This window comes from Anneissia japonica, unplaced genomic scaffold, assembly GCF_011630105.1.
Source record: "Anneissia japonica isolate Jap-2015-1 unplaced genomic scaffold, ASM1163010v1 scaffold5330_len1712360_cov203, whole genome shotgun sequence".
In the NCBI taxonomy this organism is placed as follows: Eukaryota; Metazoa; Echinodermata; class Crinoidea; order Comatulida; family Comatulidae; genus Anneissia; species Anneissia japonica.
The window spans coordinates 643,685-668,307 of record NW_022711894.1 but is presented as its reverse complement, the minus strand read 5'-3'; the positions used below and the strand labels follow the sequence as shown (position 1 = coordinate 668,307).

At 33.7% G+C, this 24,623-nt stretch overlaps 1 protein-coding gene across 1 annotated transcript in view; it reads left to right on the top strand.

The window, feature by feature from the left end:
* Positions 1 to 24,623, top strand: part of LOC117107622 (laminin subunit alpha-2-like) — a 137,024-nt gene that overhangs the window by 374 nt on the left and 112,027 nt on the right. The window lies entirely within an intron of this gene.

Below are 24,623 nucleotides of genomic sequence, written 5' to 3'. Positions count from 1 at the left end.
CTAGGGGGTTCGAAAGAAAGGGGGTTCGAAAGAACCCTCTTTTCAAGAAATTCCCTTTTAAATTAGTATTAAAATGTATCATTTGCATGGAAGTTGTTGCGCGATTAACTCAATTTGAAATTTTGCATTTTTATTGCCATTTCTGGACATCTGAGGTATTAGGCCCTATTTTTAAAATTGAGCCCAGCCATGGTGGGACTGATGTGAGTAAGGTATCAAAGTGCCCTTTTGCGGAAAATTAGAACAACCCCCCGCCTCCCTCTTTAAAAATCCCGCCTACGGGATTGGCACCCCTACTGGAAATTGCTGACCAAAAATTTTGCTCTCATGTACTTAAGAATCTCCATCAAACAACACAACTCAATTTAATATTCATGTACTGTATTCCCCCAATTAACTTAAATTTACTCCCCATCATTAGCCTCTTCTCCACTCATGTCAGTGCTCCTAGATACACACTTCACAGTGTTTTTTTTTTGTTGTTGTTGTCATGTTTTTAAAATTTCATTTTATATGAACCTCATTAGCAATTTTTTTAGAATCATATTGTAGTCCTGTTAAACTTATAGAGAATACAGTTCATGATCAACTTCATTTTTCATCAAGTATAATTTATAAAAGTGCTCAGTAGTAAAAGTATTTAAAAACTGATGAAAAATAGTGAATTAAAAAAAAACAGTTCTTGATTCTATGATTTGTAGAAATTCAAATCCTTTATTTTATAAATTTTTTTCCTATAAGTTGAACTGTTCAGTGTTCACCAATTCATTAATATTAACTTTCACTGACATGTATGCTGTAGTTTAGGCCTACAGTATTTGATGAGTTATGACATTTTTGACCTTGATTTAACATGCCTTTTATACTAGTATAACCACTGGGCCATACTAATCTTTGTTCAGACAAACTGCATTGATGGTATACAACAAATGGTGGATATAAATAATACACAGATGGCCCTGTTGTGTATTGTGTGTACTCAAATATTTACTTAGAAATATGAGACATAAACTTGTATAGTAATTCCATCAGGAAAACCTGATGTAACCTGCAAATGTCAGTTTACATTGGATTAGAAGAACCTAATTAAGGGTAAATGATTAAATTGGCATTGATTTAGCATTGTTAGGCTATAGAGCTATCAAAATATAAAGAGATAACAGTAAGTACGCATACTTAATGCCTGTGCACTGAGTTTGTGCTAGTGTTTCAAATTACGCACCGAGCACACAGTTTCACAAACATTTCTTACAATTAGTTTGTGCATTATGGCAATTTTCTGCGTACAGTAGTTGCAATAATCGTGAAAACTTAAGTCAACAATTGACAAAGTGTATAGACTTACATTGCAGTCGTGGCCTGGTAAGATTCGTCCCTTCAAATTCTGGTGTCATAGGCCGTGTTTCCACAGCACTTATCCGATATAATTATCGGAATGCAGCCATTTTGTTATTTTTCGCAGCGGAAATGGAACCCAAAGTTTCCGATAATTTTTTGCATGAGAATCAAATAATTTATGAGAAAAATACCCGAATGCGAAAATAAATAACCTTTGACTTAATGTCAAATTAATCAAAGAATTATTATGGATAGTTTCTTATCTGAGGCAACTTTTGTAGGCCTAGTATCAAACGTAATAAAAAGTGAGTACATTTTTTGTGCTCATTATAAAATATTTAAAAATAAAGGCTAAGACGGTGGTGCCTGGCTGGGCCTTCCTATCGTTTGTTGTCGCAAAGCACACAAAACAAAGCCAGTCTTTTTTGTGTTCTCAATCCCTATACTACAGGTATGAAGTGATGACAGGATAAAATATTTGGTGGGAATTTTAAGTTAATTTATCGGAGAAATTAGTGCTGGAGAAACAGGGTTTAGATTTAAATCCTATGGGAGAACAGACTTTTTTGTAACATACAGTAAAAACTTTATTCTCTAGACCTGGCCTTTTTAATGTAGTACTCAGTACTGTATGTCAAAGAGAAAAAAAAACAAAAAACATTTAAGATAAAGGAAAAAGTGTCATATACAGGAGTTACACTGTATTCTACATTACTGTAATAGTCAAGTTATGGATATATCTTTCAGAAATAGGTCAAAGTCATGCCTTATAATCTAATTTTTAGTATAATTTTTTATATTTTTTACATACTTTTTATTGTGGGTTGAATTCCTTTTTAGGTTCCGTCCTCTGGTTGAGGGTTGGATGCAATGGCTCACCACTCGTCTCTATTCCACACGCTTCTCACTGTTTCTAAATAAGACATGTTGACCCATTCTGTGATATTATTGCACCAGCTAACTCTAGGCCTACCCCGACTTCTCTTGTTAAATTTAACAAATGGAATATAAAGTTGTTTTTTAAACATTAATTGACAAATCTCTTTAATTAACTTATTCAATCTACTTTTTTTCATTTTATTGGATCTTTTGCTTTTGAAGCTTTGAAACTAGGGTGCTCATTCAATTTTGCATCAAAGTTAGGTTTGTATATACACAGTTTGTAATATTCCATTGTTTTTAAGTACAGTAAAATGCTGGATTATCACTTAATAGTAAAGCTGCTTTATTCAGAATAGATTTATTGTCTTATAAAATATGCCAGATTTAACCTTGACTCAAGCCAGCTAGTTTTGTTCATAATTCAAGTTGAATAAAAAACAGCTTTCAAAAGAGATTTGAGTAGATAGTATTACCTTGGTGTATGGTAATCCATACCTCCAATTGGTTATAATAACTAGTGTAGGCCTACAGTATGTCTTAAATAGGAAAACCATTACAGTAAGCCTTTGTGTGTTCACTTCTGTATTTTCATTTTTTTTTTTTCATATTTTTGTATGGTTGGCATGACAATATGTAAACAAAAACAGTGTACAAAAATAAATATTAGGATGTGAACATAGACATTACCATGTACAGTATACTGTAGTGTGGAACTCACTGTATGAAAAATACTTCTTTTTATAAAATACAGGTACAGTATATTGAGAAAAATCCATTTTCAAATTATTTTTAATTGTCAACGAAATTGGAGTCTAAAATATGGTTTAAAATACATAATATATATTCCTTTATTGCTTCCTGGTGCCTGATGGCCTTCCATCACTGGTCTGTAATTCTGATTCAAATTTTTATTTGATTACATAGAGAATTATTATATAATTGATCAGAATAGCTGGTTAAACATTTATAAAGCTATATCTGAAGAGGCTATTGATCTAAATTCTCGTATGACTTCTTACATGGACATAAAATCAATATTAGGATTACAAAACCAAATTTCCCATAAAAAAAATAAAAACATTATAAATTTTAAGATTACCTGTGATGTGCGAATATGTGTAATGCAACATTCAACATTCTCTATTTTTGTAGTTATTTTTCGACCATCTTTAAATATGTTACAGGAATTATAGGCCAAGACGGCTGGCATAAGCTACGCCAGCCTTACGCTGTGTGTGTGAACATACCCTTAGATGTGTTTAAGAAAGCTCATAAACAGATCTACTGTACCCTAAGTGGTTTCTTCTGGCTTGAGACCCCTGTAGGTTCTCTCACGCACTGTTGTAAAAGAAAATAATTTCACAAGATGATTTTCACCTTTGTATCATCAGTTCCATGAGTTTTCAAACTTGCTCATGATCTTGAAAATGTATTGACTACAAGTGAGGGTATCTCTTTCACTGTCAAATTTATGTTGCATGCCCCATTACTCATTCACTTAGCTCATCAAAAAGTCTGCATGCTTCACTGGGCCTCTTGGAGCCAACCTCTGTTGATTTGTAGCAAATCTCTTGTTTATATTCATTCGCTCCTTTCAGCTTTCAATAATAAATGCCTTGTAATGAATATGTCAGAATCCACTGAAGACTCAGACACATGGAACCCTACCTAATGACATGCCATTTCAGTTAACATTATTAAATTAATACCTTTTTGGTAAACTTAAAAACACTTTTAAATAGTGCCACATAAAAAAAATTTAAAATATTAATATATTCGAATTGCTTTACTTTAGTATATTTTGAATAGATTGTTCGTTTTATTGAAAATTGCAACAAAATATTCATCTATAATACGAGGAAATTTCATTGCTCATCTACCATAAAAAAAACACTAAAATTGTGTAAGATGGATAAAAAGTTATGAAACAACAAATGGATATCAAAACACATTATATAAATTTGTAAAAGCAGCACAGTAATGTAAAAGTAGTACATGGTATTTACAGTATAATATCTTGAAATTTAAGTAGGGCCTACTCTGTTTCACTGCATGTTGAATTTGATAGGTGCACCCTTGGCCTACATATACACACAGTGGTGGGAGTGTGTTGTGGTTTAGTGGTTGAGGGCTTTCTTTGACAATTCTTCCTCCATAGTCTACCACAGGGTCAGATAACAAGAGAAGGTCATCCTATAAAATATCATATTTTACTTCTAAACAAAAACAAATGTACACCTTAAACCTCAAGCTCATGATGTAATTGTTTATTGGTGTACTGATACTGATAGGTGCAAGTTTTACCACTACTGTATTTCATTTACGTTTGCCTACACTGATGATACATTTTGCCTCCACTGCCGAACGGGTAATTTATATGGCCTGACATTCTAAAATCTCAATTATTGAAAGTGAAAAATCAATTTGTATACAGTGAAATTTGTATTAATATTTAAATTGTAATTTTTTAAAAATTTGGGAATAAGAAATCTTTTGAGAAGAAACCATGAGCAACTACAGTAATATTTAAAAAAGAATTAATTAAAAATATCATTCAAGCAAAATTGATCAGTTTGTTTTTGTAAGCAGCTACTCTTTGATTTAGGCTAATAATAGGGAATGTTTTCCCACTAGCAACCTCTAGTACAGTCCAGTACCAATGCTCTGATCCAGTGGTTGATAATAATAATAATAATATTAATAATAATAATTAATAATACCGTAATAATAATGATTAATAATAATAATATATACAGTAGATTAACTAATTACATAATGACGCATAGTTAATGATGCTTTATTACATTAAAAAGTGGACATTTTTATAATGTTATAATCGTTCGTTAATTATATCATAGTGCTGTACTCGTTGGTGAAGTCGGCATTTACAGTATGAAACGGAAGTTTCAATTACAATTTAACTACAGTAGTCTAGTGTAATTTTTAGACTCTTTATTGCAGTTGGTAAGTGCAACCAATGTTTAATATTAGTTTTTATTCAGTTAGTATTCTGCTTTTAAATTCCTGATCACCAATCCGTTACAAGGGATTTAATTGAAAGCATTCATACATAACAGACGGTTTCCTCTCGTAAATATCCAGAATTCTCTCCTCAGCCGCGCCTGTGAACAGTGCAATTGTGTTTTTGAAAAAAAAAGAACTTCATATTGTTCTCTTTTGTGACATAATGTTCCCAGTTTACCTGATAGTAAATTTGTTGTTTTGTTTTTTTGGATAAGTAGATACAAACTTGCACTGATTTGAGAAAGCTGTCATCTTAAATCAGAAGTATTCTTCCGCCAAAAAAAAACAAAAAGCAAAAAGCCAAAAAAAAAAAGAAGAGATAAAAAAAATATATGTTTCACCATTTATTTCAGATAGTTATCTTGAAGATTATTAATGAGGCACTGTTTCCCATACCAGACAACGGTCGCCATCAGATTTTGATCTCTGTTGAGATCATTCCCATAATCCATTTCCTTGAGCCTTCACAGTGGTTGATATTGTGCTCATCATTGCTTTAGTACTTATCTTTCTTGATCTGGTCATGCTCTGGCTTACAATTAAACTTGCATTCGGATCAGTTAACATCTGAACCTGTGAGAAGAAATGCAATGGTCCTTGTCTCTCAGAATCTTTTATTACATATTTTCGCAGTTTTATAGTTATGCCATTATACACGTAGTTGTCAGTTTTTTTTTTCACTTGGTTCTCCCTAAGTGCTTTTATGATCATGAGGAAAAGCCACCTACATTAATATAGACCACCATTATATTAATTGTTGATAAAACATAAAGGTACAAAAATGTATGTTTTTGACACTCTAAAGAAAATAAACCTTGTCTCTTCAACATTCAATAAAATACAGTAATCTGGTATCAAATTTTAATGTAGATGAAATTATTTTAATATTATCTGTTGTTGTAATATTAAACATTGATTGACTACAGTTTGTGCATGATAATTGCTTCACCAATAGAGTATTATTAAGAATATACAAGTGCCAATCACCATTAGAAAATTAAAACTCATAAATTCAGTCTTATGTGACAGAATTTGAGCATTCACCTTGCTGTAGGCTTGATTGAAATATTTTCTCTCAAAGCCATTAAAAGAATATTCAGTTTCATTTAAATACATAATTGATGCAGCCACAGACTGTACCTGTAATAATGGCCAAATTTACCATTGAGAATTATTAGAAATTAAACTAAGATAATAGTGTTGGTTTTAAAAATAGAACTATCCCTGAACTGCACAATTTCTAATTCCTTAAGGATTCAGTAGACATGTGCTCAGGGGTTTTTCTTTTTAACTTTTTAACAAAAGGTATTGTTTTTGTAGCCTTGACAATGATAATAACTATTTCACTGTGGTAGTGTAGCCTACCATTTTGAACTAGTTTTAGTTGGTGATTTAATGAAGAAGATTTTCCCTGTCACAAAGTGACTACTAAACTTTTGTACAGTAGTCTTTGCTATATTTCTGTATAGCATTGCTCTGAATTAACAATTTCCTTTTGTGGGAATTATAATAACTTAGGGCCTAATCTTGTCCTTGTGCATTGCAAAAATTAAATAAAACTATTTCATCACTCAATCATTGAGTTTAATATTATACAATAATCCATGCTTTTTTTTTTTTTAAGGGATTCATGTATACAACATTGCAAATGTTTTCCATTGTGTACAGTAGTTATACAGACATTTATTTTAATCTCTCTTTGAATGTGAAATAATTTCTCATCAGTTTGTCAAGATTTGAAGAGTCCTAATATAATTCTTTTTAAGATCTCAAATGCACCCAAGAGATAGAATGTATTAGGTGGGGTCCCAAGTTAGAAGAAGTCAGTTCCGGGAGATCTGCTAAATTGAGCTTTCTTAACACATCTGCTTTAATTTTTCTGTGCATGGTGATACCAATTGTCACTGATTTCCGTGAGACCATTGATAAATAATGTAGTAAAAACGCGCAAATACTGTAATATGAATTTGCCGAAGATAGGTCATGTTTCAGGAGATTCTTGCTTGCTTCCATTGTCACTGATTTCCGTGAGACCATTAATAAATAATGTAGTAAAAACGCGCAAATACTGTAATATGAATTTGCCGAAGATAGGTCATGTTTCAGGAGATTCTTGCTTGCTTCCATTGTCACTGATTTCCGTGAGACCGTTGATAAATAACGTAGTAAAAACATGCAAATACTGTTTTATGAATTTGCCGAAGATAGGTCATGTTCCAGGAGATTCTTGCTTGCTTCCATTGTCACAGATTTTCGTGAGACCGTTGATAAATAACGTAGTAAAAACGCGCAAATACTGTATTATTTGCCGAAGATAGGTCATGTTCCGGGAGATTCGTGCTTGCTTCCATTGTCACTGATTTCCGTGAGAACGTTGATAAATACCGTAGTAAAAACGTGCAAATACTGTATTATGAATTTGCCGAAAGAGAGGCCATTTTCTGGGAGATTCGTGCATGCTTGCGGGAGGCTGTCCCGATTTTTTGGGAGACTCCCTCAACTTGCAGGACTTGGGCCCTTGGAAATAACAGCTTCCAAATACAATTTCCCATTGCAGGGCTTGAAATTAAGTTTTTTTCTTGGTAGCACTGCCAACATTTTCTGACAATATAAAAAAGAAAAACATGAGCAGTAATAATGTGCTAGTTAAACTGTCTAGTCAATGGACTGCCAAAATCTGCAGTTACTTAAGTAGATTGATATATTGATTATAAAATTATTAATTATTATTACTGAAACATTAATTATATTTTCTGTATACTTTCTTTAAATTTTTCAGTATTTTTCTTCATTTGTGCAGGAAATTTTGAGAAAATAGGTCCGCAGAATCGCATTAACACTGCGAATGCCTATACATTGGTTACAATAGCCACCGGCCGACTTTACTGCAACATTTGCGCGGAAATTGGCAAACTTAGTTTTAATATGCGTGAATGGAATTTTTTCTTTATGAGATAACTCTAAATCAATTTACACATAATAATTTCAACCTAAACAGAGTTCCAGAGTTTTCACCAACATTTCGGGAGTGCTGAGATTCCAGCTCCCCACTTGTCAAAGGTCATTTAGGCTTCGTTTTAAGCCCGAAAAATTGGCATCACACAGTCGGCCGGCGACACTTCTTATTTAGTTTATAATGTAGCCTAGAACATTAGGCCTGGGCCTGTACAACTTCAGCACTACTGAGCGCGACAAAGTTTAATTCCTTGTCGCACCTTAAAAAATCAGGTCGCAAATGCGACCAAATAACCCTTAATTTCAAGCCCTGCATTGAAATAAAGATTTCAAAATCTAAACCCATTTGGTACAATTGTTGTTCAGTTTTTTTATTGTATTGCGTGTGAAAGCCCATTTTGATAACACTCTTCCTATCAGTGAATTGAGATCAGGCTTTAAATATTTCCATGGAATTGATTAATATAAAATATATACTGTAAGGCCAAATAAAATTTGTTGTTAGTTTCACGTCCATGCCTTGAAATTAATTTTTGGTAGCAAAGGTATAGTATACAAATATTGACTGCTCATGAGGGGAATGGTGAAATCTATAGGGGCAATAGATTTTACTGTTCCCCGAATATAGAGCAGTCAATACTGTATTTGTTTTATATACCTCATTACATAGATTCTACAAGGCCTAAAAAAGTACATTCTAGCCTGTTATTAGAGGCCTACTAGTACTAGGCCTACTGTTGTACTACTACTTGACTGGGCCTACGTCTAGCTAGGCCTAGACGACCAAAGAGTGTTTCTTGCTATTCTTTGCTTATTTCCTCAATTTCAACAGCACCCATCGTCTTGCAATATATTTGTCAAATATTGATAAGACATTTAATTTGTCTTTTGGTGCTTTTGCTATCGGCTTCATCAAGAAGTAATGTTAGGCATATATGCTAGTCCATCATCTCGAAACGAGCAGCCTAAGTCATATTTGTTTATCGTCTACTCGCTGATCTGTGACGCGGTCAGGGGATAATCTTGTCGTAGAGGTTGCAGTCCCCTTTACCGTCGGCAGCGCGATGTAGTGGGCCTAGAGTTTGCACATCGCCACAGGTCAAAAAAGTACTATTTTTGATGGGAATAGTACTTTGTGAGGGGAATAGTACTTTCTATTGCCTCGCTTCTTAACCAATCAGGTGCCTAGAATCTATGTACGAGGTATATAATATTTACTGTTGCTGTTTACTGTCATACAGTATACTAGTGGAAAACATGTTGGTAAATAATAAAAATTGCTTTTTTAATCTATTCTGCAATTTATTTCCACCTCTGCTTATTTTTATTTTTCATGGACAAATGATTGGTTTTTTTAAAAATAGCAAATAGTAAATATATTCATGAGGCTCTAAATTTGATGAGAGTGGTGACGTGAAACTAGCAGTTAATTTTAATTGGCCTAAAACTGTGCTAAATATAGTTTTAGTGAAAGTAGCCAAGTAACTACAAGGCCTACTACTAGTACTACCTGTATACGGTAAACAAATTCCAACAGATGTACAGTTTTAACTATACATTAACTACCAAGATATCACTAGCAAATTATATACTAATTCCTTATAAAAAATATTATCACAAATAAATTAGAGTAATTTCAATATGCTGCCTGTTCGTGCTTGTCGCGGGGATTCACTGTTGATTTTTCTTTCTTTGTGTCATGGGCCTCAGATTTTATTATTTTCCCACGCTGTGAACTTAAGTCAATTGACATGAACTTCACACTCAGCAACACTGCTGTCCCTTCATTTGTTGCTGAAACAAATTAATGTAATAAGAAGTTGACAAGTTAGTCCAACTGGGATCTTAATAGGTCATCAGCAGGTAGCACCGATGTAACCCTTTTGTGCACAAGATGTTAGAAATGTCCAAGGAAGAGCCATGTTTACTGTATGCTACAGTATACAGAGACCAACACTACAAAAGAGAGTTGACTATCAAGACAGTAAACATCACAGTACTTATGTCAATATCATCATGCATTGTAGAAGTATTTTGATTTGATTTCTTTATTTGGCTTCATAAAAACATGTATTAAAGATTTAAAAGATGGACATCTGAATATAATAGCATAAAATAAAGTTATAAAGACCTTATAAAGATAAAGTATGAAATTATAAAAAGGTCAGAATATATTAAAATTCATCAATGGGCAAAAAGTGCTATGAAAAATGTTATACAATTTAATGATTACTGTATATGATAGACAAATCTAATGTACTGTAAAATCAGCCTGTTTTCAAATCGCTCGTAGAGTACTAGAATTTAACATCATCAAATAGCGTACATCAAAGTATTTTTTATTTCAATAATAAATTACAAAAGAAACAACCTGAATGCAAATTTTTAATTAAACCAAAAAATGTACTCACTGCTATTTGCATATTATACAAATAATACTGAATCTGAATCAAACTAAATTACAATTTATACGGTTACAAGGTTAAGAAGTTTTATCTTGTTTGGAGGTTACCGATTATTTTGTTCATTTAAATTAATATTTTTTCTTTGGTACTACCATCTTAAAATGAAAATTAATTAAAATTAAAACTGACTTTGATATTCGATTACAGCTATAGCAGCTCATATGTGCGCTGGTGCTCAATATAATTGACAATTAAAACTTTGACTTCGATATTGTATTAAATACAGTATTTTTAAAATGCAATATTTGGGTTGTGTACTTCAATTCACCCTTATAGCTCTATGGAAATAAAAATATTAAAGAAAAATACATTACTGTAATCCATTTTAAATCACTTCCTTAATTATTTTTTGTTGTTGATGCAAACAAAAAGTTGGCCACTGTGTTGTTTTTTTACTTCCTTGGTTCAAGGAAAACCTTGAATTATGGAAAGGCAAGCTACCCACCTATTTGTGTGGCAGCTGGCAACAACAGTGTTTTGATTGTAAATGTTGGTGTAATAAAAATATTTCTATAATTACCAATAAGTAGGCCTACTGTAGTAAACAGGAGGGGTTATGTTACCATAGTGTCTAAATAAAAGATGTTTGATTGCAGTACAGTAAGTGTTTATCATTGTATTGTGCTGCAGAGCTTTAAGTTCTCCATCCTTTCATTTTACTGTCAGGTTACAAATTCAGTAGTCATGTTTGCTAATAGCTAAAATACAGGTTTCCCTCCAATTAAAGACCACCTCTAATTACAGACCATTTTTTGTGGTCCGAAATAAACAAGTCTTTTTTGTCGTTATTATTCTAATAGGGACAAAAACTGCTAAAGACCTAATAAATCCCGGTCCCAAAATTATTTATTTATTTATTCGTTATTTTTAATGAAACCTGTATGTTGTACTGTAAACACTTTTTTTTTTTTTTAAAGAAAATGAATAATGAACATTGGCTAAAATTTGTGTTGCTCCTCTCAAAAATAATTATTTGCTTTGTAATATACCAACAGTGTAATTTACTCAATTCCCAAGTAATTTGCAACCTAAGGCGTATGTTATCATTGGTGAAAAACACCCAAGAAAACAAAATTTGTAATCTAATCTTCAGTCTTTAATAACTGATGCAGATTTGATTTCTTCTACATTCCTCTCTTATGTCAGATTCAGGCTGTAGGTAAAGGGATTTGCATTGATAACAATGTGTAGCCACACAGTACTTTGTCTGTGATGCGGTTTGTTTATCCAGCAATTCCGTAATCTGTTTCTAGATCTGCTGAGCTGTTGCGAATGTGTGATATTTCTCATTTGATTAATTTCCAAGTGGGATACTGATATGGTTTATCTTTATTGTCTGGAGCCTACATTCTGGTCCTTGAAACAATTTAGTCTGGTTTTTATTCTGGGGAGAGTAGACGTCGTGACTCATGGGCCGGTGGCTCAGAGAAACCGGCTTGCATTTTTTTTGTTTAGATTTTTACACATTGAAACACAATTATGTTTACGGTATTTATGTTTTGATTATCAAGCTAGCTATTATTAATTTCTCAAGGTGCAATTATTTTGCTTACTCAATTTCTACCATAATATTTCACACACCTCATGAAGCTAATATCAACAAAATATGTCGTTATTTAGCTTTCCTCTGGTATCCTGTACAACGGACGGTAGAATAGCATAAAACATCCAGCTTTTTCTTGCTATAGAGCTCTACAAATTATTGAAAAGAGCTCCAAATTCTCTAGAAGGTACTTAAGGTAGAGTTACTGTATTCTATCAGGTGACATTGGAACTCCCGTCTTGGACATAACGGATGACTTAGGATGGAATAAGTTGAGTGATAGATAGAAAGAACACCTACTGTATTGTCAAGTTCCTGAGAGGAATCGCCCTATCTTTATTTGATGCAACAAATTTAATTTCACAATATACAGTAGCCATTCTTAGTGTACTAGGTGAAGTAAATCAAACATCATCTTGAAGGAGCAGAAATGGAATCTTGTACAACAAAGCAAGAGAACATCCAAACCAAGTGAATAAATGTTAATGACTTTCAACTGACAACCTTTAAAAACTTAATTTATACACTACATAATGTTTTTATTAATGTCCACTGTAAAGCTATGTTCTCTTGTCTTGATCAAAATTAAATTAGTTCTTTCCTTACATCTGATATATTTTCTTGTATACTGTATCATCAATTAGTATTACAATAAAGTCATTGGGAAAGATTAACTACAAATTCCTCAGTACTATTCTTAATCTACAACAAGGCTTTGAACTGCTTAATGCTTAATTTCAGATCTTTTTCACTACGCTTGTGGTACAAATTTAAATTGTATCACCCTGAGAAAATTCTGACCGTGCCCATCAAATTTCAGTGGGGTAGTTATTGAAGATTTGATTAAAATGCTATTGGACAGCCTAGAATTTGGAACTGTGTGCTTGTGGATTAAAATGAATCTATAGAGTGCCAACCACTTAGATAATGTGTCCTAAGCAAACATCCTAAGGTTGTGTGTTCTAAAATTTCTGCTCACCAAGAAGCCTAGGTATTTCTGTCCCTTTTGGTGTCAGGGAGCTCCGAGAAGAGAGTTGCCCTACACCCACAAGGCATGATGTTAAAAACATAATAATATGTATTCTACAAGGCCTGGTCAATACAACTTTGACAACCCTTTAGTTGGATTTCTTTTCATGGGTGAATTACCATTCTAGAGGATTACTGTATTCCTAACCACAAAAAAACCTTTAATAAACCACTTGAGATTATTAGAAAGGATGAGAATTGTTATACTGTGTTTCGCGCATTCTTTTCACATGGCCTCTTTACACTGACTGTTTTGTTTAAACTTCACCGCCCTAGGGTGTTTATTCTTGAGATATAGTTGGGAAAGGGTACTTAATTTTGAAAGAAAAGTTACTGAATTTGAAGTTGTCTTTCATAATTACTTTGAGTTAACAAGTAGGTATGAATTAATAACATGTCATCCTAATGTAGTTTACAATGAATTGTACAGGTACTGATCAACTAAATTCATAATGAATGGTTATAAATCATGATTATCAGTGCAAAAAGAATGCCTATAGTTACAGTACTACATGTACAGTATTTAAGAGTAATGAACTATGACTTTAAGGAAATATCCAGTTATCTTTATTATATTTTATGCGTATTAATTATGAGTTATCAAGTCATAAAAATCTCAGACGTGGCCTTGAAATGACAGACAGACAGACCAATTGGAACAATTAATTTTCTGGAAAATTATCTGGATGAAACTTCCCCTTGCCCCCTGTAGCGCCACAACTGATTTCTAATTTAGACTGTGCAAAATGTACAGTAGGCCTACATAACACTGCTTCACCTCCTCTTTAGCTTGATTACACTAGACCTGATAACAACACGACGACATATCGTCTCATAGTTTGTACAGTGCGCACATTTGTATTGTGTCGTCATGTCATAATCGTGTCTAGTGTAAATGTAGCTTTAGCCTGCACAGAGACAGTAAACAGGCATCTTCGGTGCTTATTCAAGAGCAAAGGTATTAATTCAGTCTCGAAAGCTGGTTGGCGGGAGTGGGGTGGTGTTTGGTGGGAATGAATAGGAAAAAATCAAGCCTTGGGCCGTAGGCCCTTCTTTTTGCCTGTGGGCTGCATAGTGCCCCTGTTGGGCCCACAGATTGACAATCGTGTGATAATGTTATGTATTGTAAAACATTCTTCTGGAATTTTTTGGAATGTCAAGTCTTCATGCTTGTACTACAGAGTAAATGCCTATAATTATAGCTTATCATTTGATCACAGTCATGTAGCCTCTCTTCAGTAATGTTGTCGCATGGGGTACTACTGTAAGGTGAAAGAAACCTAGGGCTTGATTGCAGGAGGCTAAAACGTGCATTTTACATCATCATCCAGTCACGATAGACAAACACACCCCCTCAGTCCCCAAACACTAGTCAATGGGTCATGGCCAATGTAGTTAAAAGGACTTTTCATTGATAAATAATATACCATTTGCAGCTGTTTAAGCTCTTCAAATATAGTCTGTATTTAGTTACAAAACTTTCATCAGCAACTCCTTAGATTTCTGTGAATATATGATGGGTCTTTAGATGCCTGCCAAGGAGGGATTATATTAGTGTAATATAGTAAATTGTCTTAATGCTTCTGCACCCAACTCTACTGTGCTACTGTAAATTTATTTTACTCTGGAATTTTAGAATTTATAAGAAGTATTGACAAGAAATGGAAAGAAGTATGGGACTCTACTATTGGTTCACCATGTACCTTTTGTTTTTTCTCTTCTTTTATTGTATACAAAGAGTCGCTATTGATTAGCTTAGGCTGGATGGTTGACCACTCTCACAAAATATTTGTTGAAATAAAAATGTTTAATTCTTGAATTTTTAAGGAATAATTAACAATTAACTAGAGTATTATCACATACATACAGTAATAATTTACGACTTGACACCAAAAAATGTTACAAGAATTTGTTTTTTTAAACCTAGTATGGTAGACAATTTTCCTTTACCAGTAATCCATTTATTAGGCCCAATAAAAAAATTATTAGTTTATCATCCTCGCGCGCATGCCTTCTATGGTACTGGGAAAAAAAACATTTTCTGAAAAAAAAAAAAAAAAATTAAATTTCTTTAAAAAAAAAATTTTATTTATTTTTTTTTTTCATTTATTTTATTAAATAGTTAGTAGATATTGTTTGCATTATCTAAATTATGTTTTACTTTGAATATCAATGCACCAGCAAACAACCCAAGGGTATTATTTGGCTTTAGCAAAATAAAAAATTAAAAAAAAGCCTCCCTCCCTCATCACTTTTCCTGCCCAGATAGGGTGATAAAATAATAATATTTTTTATAGGGCCTTAGAATGAAAAACACATGATGCACATCAGTTGATTTGGTCCAGTACCTTACCCACATCCTGGCAGTCTACAGTATGAGTGACTGCAGTACAAATTGTTCTGGTTTGTTTGATAAACGTGCTGGAACCAAACAAATCAATGGTCATATTTGAGGTATAAATATTCCTTAAACAACTCTTTAGTTGATTACACAAATGGATTAGAAATAGAACATAAATGCACTGTAGAGATAAGTAGGTGTAATGTCCTGAATGAAAGGAAGCTATTGTTGTTTATGAAGCTTCATATGACATTAGTGTAATTATTACAATGTAATGAAATGGCAGTTGATGATTTACATTGGGGTTGAATAGTTGACCTACATAATGTGACTACCTTCTTAATACAGTGCATGTATGCTTTAATATCAAGAGCAGTTTAGCTAAGCCAACTAAACTTGAGGAAGCCAAGAACCCCATTTATTTAAGGAATTCTCCTCATTTTTGGCGAACCCCAAATAAGGCCAATTAAACAAAAAATGTAGTTTCTCATCCCCGCCCGCATGCTATTTTCAGGCCGTTTCGTTTTTTTTTTGTTTTTTTTTTTATATTCAATTTTCAATGAAAATCGATCGCATATTTTGTCTTAGTTTACCTCATTTTCGTCATTTCGACTGTTTACTGATCGTGAAGACCGCGAGGAGTACAATAAAAATTTTGGCAGCTACCAATTTTTAAAAAAATATTGGTCCGATAGGGATATATTATCAATACATGCCTACTGCGGGTTGGACTGCCAGTTTCAATAATTAGCGTATCCTCTGTACAATAAAAAGTTGCGGTGCCACACAGTTTAATTATAAAGAGAATTGACCAATAAACATATTGCAATCAGTATCACATGTCTAAATCGTGTTGGGCCGCATTACTTTTAGCAAGCTATTGGCGTGATAAATAACAAGAAGAAACAAGCGTGAAGAAAAGCGTTTTATTTTATTCACTGTATTTGTTTCTAATCTTTGCTCTATAGTCAAGTTGCTTCTTTTATAATAGTTTTGCAATGATATTCGTATGTGTGTGCATATGTGCACACACTGATCCGCCATCTAAATTTTGAAAGCCGTACTTTGGTCATTCTGTATATAAGACGAGTTTTGACATTGGCAGATGTGTTCAATGAATACGCCAGTGGCCAATTTGATGGCAAGGGCCCAATAGCCAACAAATACACGAAAGTGCAAGTATTGGCTGGTTGTACAATAACTCTAGGCCTAGTTATACTATTTAACAATGTTCATAATTCGAGTTGCAGGGGAAAAAAAAAAAAAAAAAAAAAAAATCGCCCCCATCCTCTTAAAAAAAAAAAAAAAAATTAGGATGAGAAACTACTTTTTTTTTTTTAATTTGGCCTAATAATAATATTTTACAGTATTACAGTACATCCTGAAATTATGTGCAGTCCTTTTTCAAACATAACTCTTAATTGCTTTTAAAAAAACTCGCTCTGGCTTTGCCTTTGAAGCCACCTCCCTGAAGCCAAGGTCTAGAGAACCTCCCCCCTTCCCTTTTCCCCCTTGGAAGAACCGAGCTACATGCCTGGCTGTCTCTTATACACATCTAGATGTGTATAAGAGACAGGTATTATTTGGCTTTAGTGTCTAAATCGTGTTGGGCCGCATTACTTTTAGCAAGCTATTGGCGTGATAAATAACAAGAAGAAACAAGCGTGAAGAAAAGCGTTTTATTTTATTCACTGTATTTGTTTCTAATCTTTGCTCTATAGTCAAGTTGCTTCTTTTTTAATAGTTTTGCAATGGTATTCGTATGTGTGTGCATACGTGCGCACACTGATCCGCCATCTAAATTTTGAAAGCCGTACTTTGGTCATTCTGTATATAAGACGAGTTTTGACATTGGCAGATGTGTTCAATGAATACGCCAGTGGCCAATTTGATGGCAAGGGCCCAATAGCCAACAAATACACGAAAGTGCAAGTATTGGCTGGTTGTACAATAACTCTAGGCCTAGTTATACTATTTAACAATGTTCATAATTCGAGTTGCAGGGGAAAAAAAAAAAAAAAAAAAAATCTCCCCCATCCTCTTAAAAAAAAAAAAAAAAAATTAGGATGAGAAACTACTTTTTTTTAAAAATTGGCCTAATAATAATATTTTACAGTATTACAGTACATCCTGAATTTATGTGCAGTCCTTTTTCAAACATAACTCTTAATTGCTTTTAAAAAAACTCGCTCTGGCTTTGCCTTTGAAGCCACCTCCCTGAAGCCAAGGTCTAGAGAACCTCCCCCCTTCCCTTTTCCCCCTTGGAAGAACCGAGCTACATGCCTGGTGTTTGTGCTTAACCATGGAGATCATTTCAGACCTTTGGTTCCAGGTTCAACTCCATCTACTCCTCTCCCTATGTTCCTGCTTGGGATCTAAAATGCAATTTACAAAATAGCATAGAAATATTCCCTTGTTAAATATTATTAAAATAAATGCCTAATAAATGACTGCCTGCAAACTACAGTACCTAACAACTCTAACAATTTCACAACCAAAAATCCTTTAAAAATGTGACAAGTCATTAATGTAGAAATGTTTTGGGATTTATTTAATTCAGCGGCGGTTCAATCTCACAAATCAACCTTGCAGCTTGCTCGTTCATGCCTGTAATCACGTACTGCCTGAAAGGCTGTCTTTCAGTCAACTTTTTGCCAGTTAGCTACGTTTGATTAATTTTGAAATTGAACATGTTAATACAATTATGCCTTTATTTCCAATTAAGTAGATTTAAATCAGAATCACGCTTCAGTGAGTTAGATCAGGTCTAATCGAATTATGCGATACTTAAATTTAATTTTTTTACATCACTAGTGGTTGCGCCGGCAGGGAAAAGGGGGAATTTGCCATAAAAACTCCCACCGTGAAACCTACCGGGGGTTTTTATTCCGGGCCCCTGACCGAGGCTCTATTCATTCCCTGGTTCAGACCCCACTGTCGGTAAAATGCTGGAGCCACCGCTGCATATCATAAGTTGCTCTCCAGCCTCACTTTTGAAGATATACTGTAGCCTAAGCCTTACGTCTGTAGTTTATTTTAGTTTTTATTCGAAATTATTTTTATTACAGTAGCAGACATCACATTGATGTTGAATCCAAAAAAAGTCGAAACCACCAATAAAAGACACATGAAAAATAATTTACCTACGGCAAATTAAACCACTCTTTATAATGAACAATAATCTACATATAATAAACTACAATAAATTAAACTACCAAACAAAAACAAAAAAAAGAATAAGAATCTGACAATTCATCAATTTATATTCATAAAATAAATGTGGTAATGTAAACACGTATTAACTTATAAAAGTTGAGTTAAAAGTATTTTATTTAATAATAATAATAATAATAATAATAATAATAATAATATGTTAGATTTATATAGCGCTTAACACCAACAAAGCCTCTGAGCGCTTCACATTACTACTGCCGGTCATTGGATTAAACGCCTGGAACATATTCCATAAAGTTGCAGCAGCTACATCAGTGCATTTTGGCATTTCAGCCTACCAGGCCAGGTAGTAAGCATGAGAAAATATTATTCTTCCCAATAGAGACTTTATAAATACTAAATGTTCTGCAGACAGTATTTAATCTTTGTGAAGACCCATAAATTGACTGATATAAAACAGTGTTCTTTCCAGTAAAAATACTAATAAATCAAGTATTGGTTCTCAAGGAGCAAATATGTAACAATCAAGTGTTTGGCATCATTGAAAGTGCTGCTCAATTGAGTACTCAATTATTATTTTTTATATAAAAGTGGAATTAAGTCTGCCCAAAATTGATAGTCAGGAGGTGATGATTAACAACATTTTTACATGGCCTTAAATATTGAGAAACAACTGTAACTATGTTGTGACACCTTGTAATAATATAAATAAATAGAAATTTTAAATATGAAGAGTGATATTAATAAAATATGAATAAAATTCTGATGCCGGTTATATTATTTGTTTGTATCTTATGTTTACCTAGTTATTTTCTTTCAACTTTATCTCTTCACAAATTTTCTCACACTTTATTCCCAAGGCTGAAATGTATACAGTATTTGCTGGTTTTCACCTCCTCTCACTATTCAACAATCAGTTACCATAGATAGCATGGTTTCACACACTGGGAATGAAAATGAAATTAGAAGCCAAATAACTCATTGAAATGATTCTAAATCAGGTCAAATATATTGAGTGTGATAGTGTGATATTGAGATCAAATAATAGTTATTGAAGACCCCTTGAGATTTTGCGGCAAAGATAGTGACCTGTCAGTCAAGGTGCCATCTTTATGATCATGGAGATAAGAATCTAGATTTGATTAATAAATTCCTTTTTCAAAGTCTTATGAGCAGGCTATCATTATATTAAGGGATTGGGGCTGGGGGTAAAAGGCTGTCCTAGCTAGAAAATTTTAAATGTAGTTTGTTAGTGTTTGTTGAAGCTGTATGTGATTATTTGATCAAATACAAAATATTTGAGAACGCTATAGGCAGATTATTGAGAAAACAAAAAATTACTATCATTTAATTAAAGTTAACTAATCACAATAGAGTGGCACACAGCAGGCAGAAAAAATATTGGAAAAGAAAACAGACAGGCTGAATGTTGAATTGAGTTTTGTTTGATACCTCCATGGCCTGAGTAATCTGACAAGATTTGAGTCATTAAGCCTGTTCATTATAGATAATCAAATTTAAACTGTGCCTTGAATCGGAATTCGTTGGAAAACCCCCTCCAAAAATGTGGCAAACAAATACTTGGTATGACTCTGCCTCTAGGCATATTCAAATGGTCAGTCTTGTTCACGTAAAGATGTGAACTTCTAAATGTAAAGACAGCCAGGGTTATTTCCTTTCGTATAAACCTACTGGTACATCAATGATATGATATGACAACGAAGCTTTCATTTACCCGACAGTAGGACCTAGAATGTAGTGATGTCACTAAGAAATCATCTGCACATGCAAGAACGTTCTCATTGTCATCTGAATTCTAGGATGACTTAGTGTGGCCCGGATCTACATTGTGCAGAGAACGTTTGACAGTCACAAATGAGTGAATCTGTTCTAGCATTATGTTGTTGTGCAAATTGAAAGCCCCTAATACAGATAATCCGTTAGATATCATGGCCTCCCTCTTATTTGAAGTTACTCATTCTATTACTGACATTTATTTCTCAAAAATTTGATAATACAAGATTATTTTCTTGTAACAAGTTTGAGGGGATGCCCCAAAAAACAGAGCTGGAGGAGGGCTGCCCAAACAAAAGAGACAAGACAATACAAAACAAGACACACATGAGAGAAGAGTATAACACATCACAAGACAAGACCATGAAAATGGGTGATAAGACCATACAGACAGACAAAGCAGACAAAATGGACGAAACAAGGATGCTAAAAAATGCACAATATTCTGAAAAATTTCAAATTAAAGTGCAAAGAGTTTGTATCCTGGCTTAAATATATTTAATAGCATAAAATATTTGTTTTCTTTAAGCAAAGGAACACAAAAGTTAAAAAAAAAAAAAAAAACATGAAGCCTCAGTGGGTCTACGTGGTGGTAAAAGATCATAGGTGCAGTAGATGAACCCAGGCTTACTGTAATTCACTGTAATTATGCTACTTCCGTTTCTTAGGTGATAATGACTTACAAATAGGAATGGTTATAAAATCGATACCCTTGGGCTATGATGAAACATGTGCAAGATTATCACGAATGAAAATCATGTCTAAATACACTCATTAATATCCATTTTTTCCCCTGAATCCATTGCAAGAAGGAAGCCAAGGACACCAGGTGATACTGCATGTTTACAACCTTTGACACAGATTGGAGTATTTGGGCATATAGCTATGAATTTGCATAAAATTACATGCAAAAAAAGCATGCAGTAGGTCATTAAATTACTAATGATGAGTTTGACAATAGAATGGGTGGAAAAAGTAGCTTGGTCGCTATGATACTTGCTTTCCAATCCTAGTGTTCTGGGTTCAAACTCGGCTAACATTTTATATTTTTCTCAAAACTAAAAATAATTTAGGGTCTTGCATGGTACAGTAAGCCTGAATTCTGAAGCCAGGCACTCTCTGCATTGTACGACCATCATATTGCGAATACAACTCCGCTCCGCATTAGCGTTAGACAACGTGATGCTGTCCGCTGATTGTCGGTGGCAGTTTGAAAGGATCGTCATTAAAACGATCTGTTGTGCGCATGTCGTAGCATTGCGTTTTTAGAATTGAGTTGGCTGACGACCGTTGTGCTCAGTGACTGCCCGTCTTTAGGCTCGCACAGTATGGAATATATCTTTGAATGGGACTTGCAGATTGACATACGATGTTCCTACTGAAGCATCTTCTTAATATAAGCGAACACAAAGCTTGTTAAAAGGCGGTAATATTTGTGACGTTCAAGAATCAGAATTTTCAACATTTTGAGGTTTTTCCATTTTATAAAAGAAAGTTATATTAAAGAACATTTCTGCAAAATATCAATCACTGAATTAAAGAAAAAGTATATTAAAATAACTTTTTAAATACTCAACCAATTTCCATCAAATAAACACTGAAGAATTCATGCAAAATCTAAAATGCCAAAAACCGAATTTTGAATTTTTCCGACAAACGACTGGTTTTGCCAGAGTCGGTCACTTATATGCATACAGTAGAGATACGGTAATATTAATATGTAATGCTGTGTTACTGTACTGTAACCCCATTATTGCGGCTGCGGTTCTGACTTTTTCATACAGAAGGCATCGTTTGGAATATTCTTTGTACTATTGCGGTAAATGTAGCTCTTTATGAAAGTGGCTTTAGAGTCACCGTTGGATGAGAATGAGAATGGAAAAATATAATTACAGATGATGATGAGGTTGCCAACTGGTGATAATTAAGGTGATGATCTGATGATGATGATGTCAACTACAATTTTGATGATGATGATAAATAATGTATTCAATTAAAAACATCTAAGCTCATGAGTTTTTTGAGTCCAGTATGTCAATTAAATTAATCTGCATAAAATAACATTGGTGACTATGAACTGGTCAGATGAATTGACCTGGTGTGGCAGAGTTGACCAGTAGCACAGATGCGTTCAAGCTGTCCAACTTGAGTATTTTAAAATCTGGACAACATTAATTACTCCTAGAGCTGAGATTTGCCATACTGTACAGGTAGCTTTCATAATAATGTCTGTATTGTAATGAAATATTTTTAGTGCCATTGCAAAATAACACTAGAGTACTGACTGTGAGTTTGGTTAATTAAAGTCACTACCTGTGTTTGCTCACAGTTGACTGACCATAAGAGAAATTTGTCCACACTCCTTGTGAGCGCTTGCCCGATGCGAGGGCAGATCTGCTGATTGACTATGGCAGTTAAACGTTCGATAGCACACTCCTCGCTTAAAGATATTACAGTAATAGGTAGAAGTGGCATGCTATAGCAATATTATTTTTATCATTGAAATTTTCCAAACTGACAAAACATAGTGCTGCTGTTTAAAAAACTACACGGCATATTGATCCAATAACATAATCTAATAATAATAAGTTAACAATCCAATAGTGTTTTGTTCCAACCACAGATCTTATATTAATAAACTATGGTTTAGTGGTTAATTAAGAAGATGTTTACCTTGTAACATTGCCATAAATAACTCCCCATGCCAAGCCTTGGTTGTCCGGACAAGTAAGGGTCTAGTGAACAAATACAGATGAGTAATTTGAAATGTAAAAAAGGGTTCGCAAGTCAACAAATACAAATTAAAGTTTAAGTTGCAAAACTAGGAATAAATGAAGTTCTAGTTCGAAGTTCGACTAAAGTTTGTTTTAAGAATATGGGTGTTAATAATTTTTAGACTCTTTGCTTCTCTATTTGGGATTAAATTGACTATAATATATTTTCATGGGTTAAAATAAAATAGATTTTTTTAAGGAAAACACATTCCAACAGGTTGGCTAATTTGAGAAACATAAAACTGTACAAAAGAACATCAGTTTTAATTTAATGCTAGGCCTATGACAGACCCCCAGGAAGAAAAGATCTTTAACATATCACACCTCTGAAATGATGTAAATGCAGGGTCATTCATGGGTCAATTCTGGGGATTAATCTGGATCTGAATCTCATTAAGACACATGCTTGTCATCAACTGCTGTAATGCTGTTATTTTTGGAGCACTTCCACTTTTCTTAAGTTTTGCAAATTAGCCTGATAGTTCACAAATGTAATAGTTATGGTTAAGAGGCCAAATACATATGGTAATAAAAAATGTTGCTAGTTCCATCTTGCATTCTGTTTTAGACTAACTTCATAAAATCTTGCTGCAGAATTTGAATCATCTATGAGGATGGTCAAGTCCTAGTACACATACAGTATATTATTGCGTATACAGTATGATTGAAAAAGAGGGGGGGGGGGGTCATAAGCGCAACACATACAATTTTGATTTTTAAATCATGTTTGCCTTATGTGCGGATCGTCTCTAAGGCGCAAATTTACACCGAATAAAGCTACTAACTGTTAGTATGACTGAAAACAATTTTAGATGCGGGAAAATATGATCTTGACGAGCATTTAGAAGCAGTGGTGGCGCAGGGGCTGTCTCTTATACACATCTAGATGGGTATAAGAGACAGTAGTTAGGGATCCCAGGTCAACTATTTAAAATGAATCTTGGAGAATTTGATTGAGTTTACTAATAAAAGTTACTGCTAGTACCATCTTGCGTTCTGTTTTAGGCTAACTTCATAAAATCTTGCTGCAGAATTTGAATCATCTATGAGGATGGTCAAGTCCTAGTACACATACAGTATATTATTGCGTATACAGTATGATTGAAAAAGAGGGGGGGGGGGTCATAAGCGCAACACATACAATTTTGATTTTTAAATCATGTTTGCCTTATGTGCGGATCGTCTCTAAGGCGCAAATTTACACCGAATAAAGCTACTAACTGTTAGTATGACTGAAAACAATTTTAAATGCGGGAAAATATGATTTTGATGAACATTTAGAAGCAGTGGTGGCGCCGCGCGGG